This window comes from Elephas maximus, chromosome 20, assembly GCF_024166365.1.
Source record: "Elephas maximus indicus isolate mEleMax1 chromosome 20, mEleMax1 primary haplotype, whole genome shotgun sequence".
NCBI lineage: Eukaryota > Metazoa > Chordata > Mammalia > Proboscidea > Elephantidae > Elephas > Elephas maximus.
In genome coordinates, this window is record NC_064838.1 from 19654927 (window position 1) to 19668537 (window position 13611).

Genomic DNA, 13611 nt, shown 5'->3' on the forward strand with positions numbered 1-13611 from the left:
ACTCATCGGCACACGACGTTCGTGCCTGCACCACTGGAAGTAACTGGAGAAAAACACAAACCTGTTTAGCCTGATCTTGCTTTAAAACTCAGGACCATGAGCCTCAACGGAGGCCTCTGGGATGGCCTGACATTCTCCAAGCCTTCATTCACCTTCTCTCCAGGTCCACATACGCCCTTCTCGACCTTTGACTTTTTTTTTTTTTAATCTGAGAAAATGGAACAGTCAGAAAAGTGGGTCCACAAGCTCCTACTGCCTAGGGAGAAATTTGAATTTCAGATAAACAATGAATTTTTTTTAGTATAAGTATGTGTCATGGATTGAATTATGTCCCCCCAAAAATATATGTCAACTTCGTTAGGCCATGATTCCCAGTATGGTGTGGCTGTCCTCTATTTTGTGATTGCAATTTTATGTGGAGAGGATTAGGGTGGGATTGTAACACCAACCTTGCTCAGGTCACCTCCCTGATCCAAGGTAAAGGGAGTTTCCCTGGGGTATGGCCTGCACCACCTTTTATCTCTCAAGAGATAAAAGGAAAGGGAAGCAAGCAGAGACTTGGGGACCTCATACCACCAAGAAAGCAGCACCAGGAGCAGAGTGGGTCCTTTGGACACGGGGTTTGGAGCCCCTTGACCAGGGGAAGCCTTCCTCCAGAGACGACAGAGAGAGAAAGCCTTCCCCTGGAGCTGACACACTGAATTTGGACTTGTAACCTACTAGACTGTGAGAAAATAAATTTCTCTTTGTTAAAGCCATCCACTTGTGGTATTTCTGTTATGGCAGCACTAGATGACTAAGACAGTACGTACCATGCAATATATGCAATATTAGACTAAAAAAGTATTTGTTGTTTTTCTGAAATTCAAAGTAGACTGTGTCATGTATTTTTAGTTGCTTGATCTGATAACCTTACCACCACCAAATCTGTCAACCCACAAGCATCCGTCCCCAGTACTGTGTTCCTAACTGAAGCTCACACTCACTCACACCCGCAAGACTCCTGTAGTTGTTCCCTCTCTTTCACAAGTCTTCAGACCCACCCGGATATGCCTCAGAAGAAAGACCTTACAATCTGCTTCTGAAAGGTCACAGCCATGAAAAGCCTATGGAGCAAAAAAGTGAAAAGACAAGCTACCAACTGGGAAAATATCTTCAGAAAACGTATATCCAATAACCTAGATATATACAAACCTTCAACAACTTAACAACAAAAAGAGAAATAACCCAATCATAAAATGAGCGCAAGACTTGATGGACATTTCACTAAAGAGGACATTCAAATGACCACCAAACACATGAAAAGATGTTCAACATCATCAGCCATCAGAGAGATGGAGATCAAAACCATGATGAGATACCATTTCACTCCCAATAGGATGCTTGCTGAAAGTGAGGACTAGAAGCACTTACTGCTGAAGATCAAAGACCACAGCCTTCAGTATGGATTATACCTCAACATAAAAAAAACAAAAATCCTCACGACTGGACCAATAAGCAACATCATTATAAACAGAGAAAAGATCGAGGTTGTCAAAAGATATCGTTTTACTTGGATCCACAATCAACACCCATGGAAGCAGCAGTCAAAAAAATCAAGGGAAACATTGGGTAAATCTGCTGCAATAGACCTCTTTAAAGTGTTGAGAAGCAAAGATGTCACCTTGAGACTAAGGTGCACCTGACCCAAGCCATGGTGTTTCGATTGCCTCATATGCATGCAAAAGCTGGACAATGAGTAAGGAAGACCAAAGAAGAATTGAATTACGGTGTTGGTGAAGGATACTGAATATACCAAGGACTGCCAGAAGAACGAACAAATCTGTCTTGGAAGAATTACAGCCAGAATGCTCCTTAGAAGTAAGGATGGAGAGACTACATCTCACGTACTTTGAACATGTTATCAGAAGGGATCAGTCCCTGGAGAAAGACATCATGCTTGGTAGAGGGTCGGCTAAAGAGGAAGAGCCTCAATGAGATGGATTGACACAGTGGCTGCAACAATGGGCTCAAGCACAGCAAGAATTGTGAGCATGGCGCAGGACTGGGCAGTGTTTTGTTCTGTTGTACATAGGGTCACTGAGTCAGAGATGCCTCAAGGACACCTAACAACAATAGGATGGCTAGGAAGAGGGTATGGAACAAGGGATATCATTGCTGATGTCAGATGGATGAAAAGCAGAGAATACCAGAAAGATGTTTACTTTTATTTTATTGACTATGCAAAGGCATCCCATTGTGTGGATAATAACAAATTATGGACAACACTGAGAAAAATGGGAATTCCAGAACACTTAACTGTGCTCATGAGGAACCTGTACATAGACCAAGAGGCAATTGTTGGAACAGAACAAGGGACGCTGCATGGTTTAAAGTCAGGAAAGGCGTGTGCCAGGGTTGTATTCTTTCACCATATTTGTTCAATCTGTACATCTGAGAAGCTGGACTATATGAAGAACAGAGCATCAGGATTGAAGGAAGACTCACTACACCCTGTGATATGCAGATGACACAACCTTGCTTGCTGAAAATGAAGAGGACTTGAAGCGCTTACTGATGAAAATCAAACACTATAGCCTTCAGTATGGATTATACCTTAACATAAAGAAAACAAAAATCCTCACAACTGGACCAATAAACAACATCATTATAAACAGAGAAAAGATAGAAGTTGTCAAGGATTTCATTTTACTTGGATCCACAATCAACAGCAGTGGAAGCAGCAGTCATTAAATCAAATGATGTATTGCATTGGGCAAATCTGCTGCAAAACACATTTTCAAAGTTTTAAAAAGCGAAGATGTCATTTTAAGGACTAAGGTGCACCTGACTCAAGCCATGGTGTTTCCAATTGCCTCATATGCACGCAAAATCTAGACAATGGATAAGGAAGGCTGAAGAAGAACTGATGCCTCTGAACTGTGGTGTTGGTGAAGAATATTGACTATACCATGGACTGCCAGAAGAACAAACAAATTTGTCTTAGAAGATGCACAGCCAGAATGATCCTTAAAAGCAAGGATGGTGAGACCTTGTCTCAAATACTTTGGAAATGTTATCAGAAAGGACCAGTCCCTGGGGAAGGACATCATGCCTTGGTAAAGTAGAGGGTCAGCAAAAAAGAGGAAGACCCTCAGCAAGATGGATTGACACAGTGGTTGCGACAATGGGCTCAAGCATAACAGTGATTATGAGGATGGTACAGGACTGGGCAGTGTTTCATTCTGCTGTACCTAGGGTCACTATGAGTTGGAGCCAACTCAATGGCACCTAACAACAACAACAGTATGGCTAAGATTAAAAAAAAAGAAAATAACAAATTTTGGCAAGGATGTGGGAAAATTGGAACCCTTATTCATTGCTGGTGGGAATGGAAAATGGTACAGCCTTTGGGAAAACAGTGTGGCAGTCCCTCAAAAAACTAAAATAGAACTACCATATGACCCAGCAATTCCATACATAGGTACATACCCGAAAGACTTGAACACAGAGACTCAAACAGATACTTGTACACCAGTGTTCACTGCAGCACTATTCACAATAGCCAAAAGGTTGAAACAACATAAATGCCTATCAAGGATGAATGAATAAACAAAATGTACTACGTACATACAATGGAATACTATTCAGCCAGTAAGAGAAATGAAGTCTTTATACGTGCTACAACCTCACTGAGCTTGAAGACATGTTGAGTGAAATAAATTGACAAATATAAAGGGACAAATATTATATGATCTCGCTTATTATATAAAAAGACAAGAACAGACAAATGTATAGAGACCAAAGTTTATTAGTGATTACCAGGGGCAGGAGGGAGAAGGAAAAAGGGGATTATTGTTTATGGAACATTGAATTTTGTATTATGGTAATAGAAAACTTGTATTGATTAAGGGTAGGGTTGCATAGCTGTTTATTGCAATTGCTGTCAATAAGTTGTACACCTGTAAAAAGTTTAGTAGGCAAAAGCTGCAAGATAGATATATTTACAACAACGACCAAAAAAAAAAAAAAAAGGGTAGTTGCTGAGGTTGTTTGTGTACAACCAAATACCTCATGGGATTTGGTTCTTTGGTTTGGTGGTTTAGAGTCATGGTTTCATGGGAATCCCAGTTAATTGGCCTAATACCATGTTTAGTGCTTCTGTTCTACCTCCTAGTTCACTGCATAATACCTGGTGTCTTAAAAGCTTGCAAGGGGCCATCAAAGGTACATTAATTGGTCTTTATTCACCTGGAGCAACTTAGGAAGAAGAGCGTCAAGAATAGGAGGAGGAAATGGAATATGTAGCTAATCGCCTCCATGAACAATGGCCCCCTTTGCCATGAGACAAGCTGCAATAGGCATGGAACAGATTCTACCTCAGAGCTTCAGAGCTTCCAGAAGGAACCAATACTGCCAGCACCTTGATTTCAGACTTCTGGCCTCTAGAACCGCAATAGAATACATTTTTATCATTTTAAGCCACCAAGCTTGTGGTAATTTGTCATAGAAGCCCTCGGAGACTAATACATAACATTTCCCCTTTAAGCAAATGTGAACTCCACTCTATCAAGAACTGTGAAGAGTCTAAGATTTTACCCTACTTGCGAGCTAACAAGTTAGCCTGCCACAGTTGCATGGATGCTGCCAGAACACGAGACTCCTGGGTCAGAGATAAAGGACAGAAATAGCCAGAGCAGCGGCATTTTCTGGCATCATTTTTTCCAAGCCCCAGTTCCCATAAAGTAGGGCCAGGTGGCACCTGATACACAACAGGTTGCATTACAGGATAGGAAGCCTGAGTTAAGGAACCCATACCTTTTCTAATTTGCAGTAATCAAGTCTGCCCTTTGCCCTGCAGAGAGATACTATGTTTATCTTCCAAGGCTGTTTGCTATACAAATGTCCTTTAAAGGTTGTCTAGAACAAAGGGCATCAGTGCTTCTGCTCACAGGACACACAGAATGCAAGAGCCCCAGGAAGAATTGTCTTCAAACACATTCAGTCTTCCAAGTGCTTAGGCCCAAAGTGTCAGGTTCGTCTGTGACCGTTTTCTGTGGTACACTCATCAGTGAGTTCTGCTACCTCACCACCTCTATTCCTCCCATTCTGCTTCAAGTCACCATCATCTCTCTCCCGAATGATTGCAGAAATCTCCTACCTGGTCACCCCGCTTTCTCTCTTGCACCATTTTCAGTCTATCCGCCGCACAGCCCTTACTGAAGTCCATGTCAGATCATGTCACTTCACCCCTCAAAGCCATCCAGTGGGATAAAGTCCAGTTCTGACCTTAAGGCCTTATGATTGCCCTGTTCACCTTCTCCTTCTCTCTGATCTTATTGCTACCAATTTCCCCCTGACTCACTCCACTCCAGCCACACTGGCCTCCTTGCTGTTCTCAAAACACACCAAGCACATTCCCACCCCAAGGTCTTTGCATTTACCACTCTCTGCCCCTGGAACTCTCTCCTTCAAAAATCTGCATTCCAAGAGACAGAAAGGGCCACATGAACCAGAGACTACATTATCCTGAGACCAGAAGAACTAGATGGTGCCCAGCTACAACCAATGACTGCCCTGACAGGGAACACAACAGAGAACCCCTGAGGGAGCAGGAGAGCAGTGGGATGCAGACCCCAAATTTTCATAAGACAAGACTTAATGGTCTGACTGAGACTAGAAGGACCCTGGTGGTCATGGCCCCCAGACCTTCTGTTGCCCCAGGACAGGAACCATTCCCAAAGCCAACTCTTCAGGCATGGCTTGGACTGGACAATGGGTTGGAGAGGGATGCTGGTGAGGAGTGAGCTTCTTGGATCAGGTGGACACTTGGGACTATGTTGGCATCTCCTGCCTGGTGGGGAGATGAGAGGGTGGAGGGGGTTAGAAGCTGGCAAAATGGACACGGAAAGAGAGAGTGAAGGGAGAGAGTGGGCTGTCTCATTGGGGGAGAGTAATTGGGAGTGTGTAATATGGGTTTTTGTGTGAGAGACTGACTTGATTTGTAAACTTTCACTTAAAGCACAATAAAAATTATTTAAAAAAAAAAAAAATCTACGTGGCTCACTCCCTTACTAACATCAATCTCTGCTCAAGTGTCATTTGATAGAAGAGGCCTCCCAGTTCAGTTGGGCTTCCTCAAACACAGACCTAGAAACAAAGGCTTGGGTCAGGGAATTTATTTGGGAGGTAGCCCCAGGAGGCACACATCAGGAAGTTCAGGAGGTGAGACAGGGAAGCATAAAAGCCAATAAAATTTATGTAAATGATGGGTTACAGCTGTGGGCAACTGAGCCTAATCTCGCTGGGGCCCTGTGAGAAACCACACAGAGCAGACTTCAGAGCTATCCCAACTGAAGACGGGAGAGGCTGGGGCATTTTCCCACTGACTTCCTCCCCCGATGCTGGGTTGCTCCTGATTGTGCCTGCTCACACAGGGCAAATCCCAGGATGTGAGAGGAAGCCCTGGGCACAGAATCAGAGTGTCGCCGGTGCAGCAGGTGGGGTGCTGCAGGTGGGGAGCTCGGGTGAGCCTGAAACTACCCCGATGGCCAGAGGTGAATCACAGGTGCTCCGGCATCACGGCGTCTGATACACCTTCCCTGACCGTTCTGTCTGAAGTAGCCCTTCCTTGGCACTCTCTAGCTCTTTACCTTGCTTTATTTTTCTCCTTGTCACTTTTTACCATTTGACATACGATATGTTATCGTGTTTTTTTTTTTTTTATTGAGCTGTAACATAAAACCCATCCATTTCAAGGGTGCAATTCAATGGGTTTTGGTATATTCACTAGGTCGTGCAACCATCCCACTACCTAATCCCAGAACATTTCATCACCCCCGAAGGAAACTCCATTCCCATCAGCAGCTGCTGACAATTATATTTTACTTTTTCTTTGGTGACCACCTTCCCACCACTAGGACAAAAGCTTCCAGAGAGCAGAGACTTTGACTTCGTCACTGTTTTCTATTCATTTCCTAACAGATGGCTGGTACATAGCACTTTCTTCATGGATTTATTAATGTACAAATTTATTGTGTACATGATGTTGCTGTTATTGGGTGTCATCGAGTTGGTTCCGACTCATAGTGACCCCATGTGACAGGATAGAACTACCCCATAGGGTTTCCTAGGCTGTCATCTTCATGGGAGCAGATTGCCAAGTCTTTCTCCCGAAGAGCCACTGGGTAGGTTCAAACTGCCAACCTTTGGATTAGCAACAATTGTGCCACCTGGGCTCCTTGTGTATATGATAACTCACTGCTGTTGAGTTGATTCCGACCCATAACGATCCTAGAGGACAGAGGAGAACTGCCCCATAGGGTTTCCAAGGCTGTAAATCTTTACAGAAGCAGACTGGCACATCTTTCTCCCACAGAGCGGCTGGTGGGTTCAAACTGCCGACCTCTTGGTCACCAGCCAAGTGCTTTAGCCACTGCGCCACCAGGGCTCCTTTGTGTACATGATAGTACATAATAAATATCTGTTGGTTTAATATATGAACCAGAAGCCTCTTTTCTGAAATCCACGCTGGATTTTAAGGAAGGGGAAAAAAATGAGGAATGGTATGTAGCAGGTTTACTTCTAGCCAAGGGGGAATCTCACGCTGGCAATATAGCCAGTTCCTCAGGGGGCTGGCATCCAGCCTCAGCCCAAGATGGAATGAGGCCCTCTCAGGGTACTGGCCCTTTACGGCTAAAGCCCCATAAACTGGGTTAGGAGAGTTTAAGATTTACGGGCCTGTGGTTGGAAAGTTTTGTTTTGCTGTGGGTTAAGTTGGCTGTGATTTCATTCTTTTCTTGTGTCTTGGTGAATTTTAACGCTTCTAAGCTTTAGAGCTGAAGAAACGGTGGGTACTCAGCTTTGACATCAGAAAGACTAGGCTCCTATCCCAGCTTGGCCACTTATGGGTGGTATGACCTCAAAGCAAGTTAATATCCTCTCTGAGCCTCAGTCTCCTCCTCTGCAGAAAGGGAAAGGAGAGATGGAGACAAGATTCCCTATCTCATAGGGTCATTGTGAGGCTCATATGAGCAAAAACATGCCTAGCAAATCCTCCTCAAGCATTAACCATGAGCATTGAATGAGGTGATGTTTGCAATGCCCAGGGTATGACACAAAATATGCTAAGAATAACATAGGATTTGGATGAATTGGTCTTTCTGCTTGACATCCCAAATAGTCACTAAATTTCATGTATCTGGCTGGGGAAGCTACATGTTATAATAACACCTTATCTAAGAGAGTATTTGGTTGATAACACGTTGGTTGTGTATCCTTGGGCAAGTCACTTAACCTCTCTGAGCTTCAGTTTCCTTATCTGTTAAATGAGAATAATCCATAAATTGAGTGACCATGAGGATTATAGAGGCAACACATGTAAAGTGCCTGGGCCACTTAGGGGGTTCCAAAAATAATAGGTATTCATATCGTTTTTATTCCATGCTCACAGCTTGTCTGAAACTCTTGGGGCCAGACACCTTCAGGGAATCAGAACTTTTCGATTTTAGACCGGGGAGTATACAGTGTATTAGGTAACACCCCCAGTGGGTCTAGGGCAGTAGTCTCTAACCAAATTAATATTTCTGCAGTAAGACAGATGAGTATTCACAGAAGTGGGATTAACAACGTGGATTAACAAACAGCAACACACTGCCAGGGTTAGCCAGGAGTAGTTTGAAATCAGGTCAAGTTTAATGCCAAACAAGTAACGAAAAAGGTTTCAGAACTTTTCAGACTTCTAGAGAAGGAATAATGGATCTGCCCTTCAGTTTTTAGAGGCCAAAAGCTTTTGTTTCCATTCTCCCCTAAGAAGCAGACATGGAAACAAACGTCTTTATTTCCCATAGTATGACATGGTTATACCTTTAAAAAGAGGAAAAAAAGGATTAAAATATCCCAACAACAATGATATATGCAAAAGAAGAAGGAGGAAAACAAAACCAGTCCAAACTTGAAACTAATTTCAGTAGCAGCAATAGATTAAAAAAAGAATTCCTTACCCACAAATTGAAAAACAAAAACTGTCACGCTAACGTGTCTTCCCAAATTTGGTTGAAACATCCCTCCTGTTTTTGGAGAGGTCCTTTCTTGAGCCCCAGCCAAGAATACATTCCTATGGTAAGAGCCTTAAAAATGAAAACGAAAATGCAAACACTGGGAGGCCCTTGGAGTAACAGCTGGAACATAACTCTGGTGGTTCCAGACACCTTCTGTGCTACGTAATTAGCCCCTGGGGTGAGGCACTCCCTGGGGAGGCCACCTTCTGTCAGGCCCAGAAAGCACTTCAATTGCCAGACATGCACCAATGCTATCAACTTCATGGATTTGCTCTGAGTTCCTTGTCAAAATAATTAAGGTGCATCAAAAATATAATCAAACACAGCTTCCCACCACCAGGAGTTGAGCCTTGACAGAGAGGGAAGGACAGAGTTGGGGACAGTGACTGACAAACAGGCCACCTCTGCATACCTGAGCAGGTAACAGGTTTCACAGAAGATGCTGCTCTTGCTTACAGTTCCACGCTACTGAATTCTGCAATATAAGTTATTAAAGGATGTGCGGAACATTACACAGTTCATGTACTTAATGATTAAGGTTCACAGTCTAGGTCAGATATAATTAGATGTTACATTAAAATAGCTTCACAGAGCCATTTATTCTGATTTAATTACTTAAAATGATAGCGTAATGAGCAATGCTTTCGAGAAAAAAAGTACTCTTTTAAATGGGCTCATTTTAAGTTAATGTGAAGAAAATTAATCATTTAACTAAATGTAGGAGGACAAGTCCATGTCTTCAGTGACACTGTTTTGGTGGCACAAAGGTTACTTCCCATGACAACATGTTGCAAGCGATAGGGAAATAGAACAGTTTTTTCTGCGGGAATATAGCTTCTTGCTTCACCATTCCTTCCAAATCTTACCCTCTTCCACTTGAGCCCGGGCACAGGCAGTTTAAAAACGCCAGCTCTGAGCCTCCAACATCTAAGAAACCACCTACATGAATGGTTGTTGTCGTTGTGTGCCATCAGGTTGATTCCAACTCATAGAAACTCTGTATGAGAGCATAGACCTGCCCCATAGGATTTTCTAGGCTGTTTTTTTTTTTTAATCTTTATGGAAGCAGATCACCAGGTCTTTTCTCCCACAGGATAGTAGGAACGTATAAGTGGTTGGCACCAATTTGATACACCACCACTACCACTACCAACAGTTGTTGTCAAGTTGACTCCAACTCATAGGGACCTCATGTGTGTCAGAGTAGAACTGTGCTGCTCCATAGGATTTTAAGTGCTGATTTTTTGGAAATAGATCGCCAAGCCTTTCTTCCAAGGCACCTCTAGGTAGACTCAAACCTCCAACCATCTGGCTACAAGCCAAGCTCAGTAACTGTTTGCACCACTCAGGGACTCCACCAGTTTGATAAACCAAAACCAAACCTGTTGCCGTCAAGTCGATTCTGACGCATAGCAACCCTCTAGGACAGAGTAGAACTGACCCATAGCTTTTCCAAGGAGCGCCTAGTGGATCTGAACTGCTGACCTTTGGTTAGCAGCTATAGCACTTAACCACTACGCCACCACGGTTTCCACCAGTTTGATAGGTGGCATTAAAAAACCTGTCAGAAGTAGCAGCATGGCACAGCGGCTAAGTGTGCAGACTGAGGAATCTAACGGACACAGGGTTCAAATCCCAGTTTTGCCACTTACACCTATGAAACACTGTTTTTCATCTCAAACCTGGGAATAAAAACAGTACCTATCACATATAAACCAAAAAAAAAAAAACCCAAACCCATTGCTATCTAGTCTATACAGACTCATAGCAACCATATAAGACAGAGAAGAACTGCCCATAAGGTTTCCAAGGGTGGATTCAAACTGCTGACCTTTTAGTTAGCAGACAAGTTCTTAACCACTACACCACCATGGCCTATCACATAGGGTGGTTTTAAAAATCAAATGAGATTCAGCACGGGAAGCACTTGCACACCGCTGAACACATAGTTGCTGGTAATAATTCTTAGCTCTTGTTGGTAACACAGTGGTTAAGAACTCAGCCACTAACCAAAAGATCAACAGTTTGAATCCACCAGCCATTTCTTTGGAAACCCTATGGGGCAGTTCTACCCTGTCCTATAGGGTCGCTATGAGTCAGAATTGACTCCACTGCAATGGAAGAGTGTTATTTATTATAAATAGAGATTACCAGGGCAGTGACGGTTCATGGTAGAATTCTCGTCTTCCATGGCGGGGAATGCCCAGGTTCAATTCCCAGCCAACACTCTCCATGCACGGCCACCATCCATCTGTCAGTGGAGATGTGCGTGCTGCTATGATGCTGAACAGATTTCAGCAGAACTTCCAGACTAACACAGACGAGGAAGAAAGGCCTGGTAATCTACTTCTGAAAATCAGTCAATGAAAACCCTGTGGATTACAGTAGTCCAGTCCACAACCGATCATGGAGTGGTACAGGACGGGGCTAAGTTTTGTTCAGTTGTGCATGGGGTTGCCATGAGTCAGGAGCCAACTCAACGGCAGCTCCCCACAAGAGATCACCAGTATTTCGCAGACTCCTGTTCTCCACTGCATATACCCCACAGGGGCTTTAGTCTCTTGCTGCATTTTCCCAGTGGAAATTATTAAAGTCTTGAAAAACAAAGGATGGGTCCTCCCCCGACCCAATTGCTTTTTTCTGTTTTTAATAACTATAAATGATAAGAGATCCTCAGATGAAGCTTTTAAAGTAGTATCAGCTCACTCAAAGAAAAAAATCCTACTTGTCTTAAAAACATATGGCAATGTTTATCTGCTATTTTTCTGTCCCGACTCAGGCTTTGTAGTGAAAATATTCAATCTGTGGCTCAGGGGAATGGGAATTTTTTTTTTTTTTTTTTTTCAAATCAGGAAACTTCTTACGAATACCTTCTTAAGACAACTGTAATTCTACTCAGGGGATGCTGTATTTATTTGAATCTTGGGACGCTTAGCAAAGGTGATGACAGAAAACATTGGCTTATGGATACAGGGTGCTGTGGCAGCCAAAATAACGTGTCAAACTTGGCCTTGCATGAGCAAACACCATCCAAGAGAGAGCTGACACAATATCCAAACGTACAACATTCTGGAGGAGTAAACCAGAGAAGCCATGGGCTTTGGAGAGTATAGGCTGTCACATGACCTGCTGGGTTCCAAACAAGCTTTACCTCCTCGGGGTGGGAACTACATGCTGTGCTGAGTCAACAAAGAGACTGTGTAGGGAGGAGGGTGGTGTTTCAGTTTGGGTTCCTCCGAAAGTAGACCTTAAAGCTAAAACTTAGGCACTACTAGTTTATTTGGCCACCACCTATCAGTTTGTCATACTGTGGTGGCTTGCATGTTGCTATGATGATGGAAATTATGCCACCAGTATTTCAAATACCAGCAGGGTCACCCACGGTGGACAGGTTTCAGTGGAGCTTCCAGACTAAGACAGGCTAGAAGGAAAGGCCCAGTGATCTACTTCTGAAAATCAGCCAATGAAAACCTTACAGATTGCAACAGAACTCTGTTCAGCTCTCTTGCTCTGGACACGTCATCAGGACAGATTAATCGCTGAAGGAGGATGTGTCTTGTTTGGTGAAGTAGAGGGCCAATGAGGAAGGGAGACCCTTGGTGAGATGAAATGGCACAGTGGCCACAACGATGGACTCAAACACGCCAGCAATCATAAGGATAACGCAGGACTGGGCAGCACTTTGTTCTGTTGTACACAGGGTCTCCATGAGTTGCAGCCAACTTAAGGGCAACTAAAAACAACAAAATTTATTTGGAAGGTGATCCCTAGAAGCACAGTGTGGGCAGAGAGCCAAAGCAGGGGTGTTAATGAGTCGGTTATTGCTATGGGCAACCGTGGCTCAGCCTGCTGGGAACTCTGGGAGGCACTGTAGAGTACACCTTGGAATTGTCCCACCAAGGCACAAGGGAGCTAAGGTTTCTCTTCCCCAGCTTCCCTCCCTCACTAGCTGAAGGTTGCTCCTTGAGACATTCACTCCCCAGCATCAGGTCAGATCTGCATTTGGGCCAAGGGTCTCCTGCAGTTCAAGAACGCCCTTAGGCGGAGAACTGCCACTGCCAGAGCCTGAGGGAGAAGCTGTCAGTGTAAATGGAAACTCTCCATGGATGTTACAGGTGACCACTGGGGTGGGCCTGAGGACAATCGAAAACATTGCCTGGGAATAAAATTGCAAATAACTCTTTGATTCTTCCATACGCCTGTCTGCATTGGTCAACCACAGAGTGGTTTTTTTTGTTTGTTTTTTTAATAGCTTATTGAGATATAATTCACATGGCATACAATTCATCTATTTAAAGTGTACTATACATTTTTTTTTAATCTGATGACTTTTAGTATATTCACAGTAATTTTAGAACATTTTTATCATCTCAAAAAATTTTTTTTCTTAATTTCCTTTTCAGATTGTTCTTTGTAAGTATGTAAAAACCGAAAATAAATAAATAAATAAACCCATTGCCGTCGAGTCAATTCCGACATAGCGACCGTATAGGACAGAGTAGAATTGCCGCATAGTTTCCAAGGAGCGCCTGGTGGATTTGAACTGCTGACCTTTCGGTTAGCAGCCATAGCT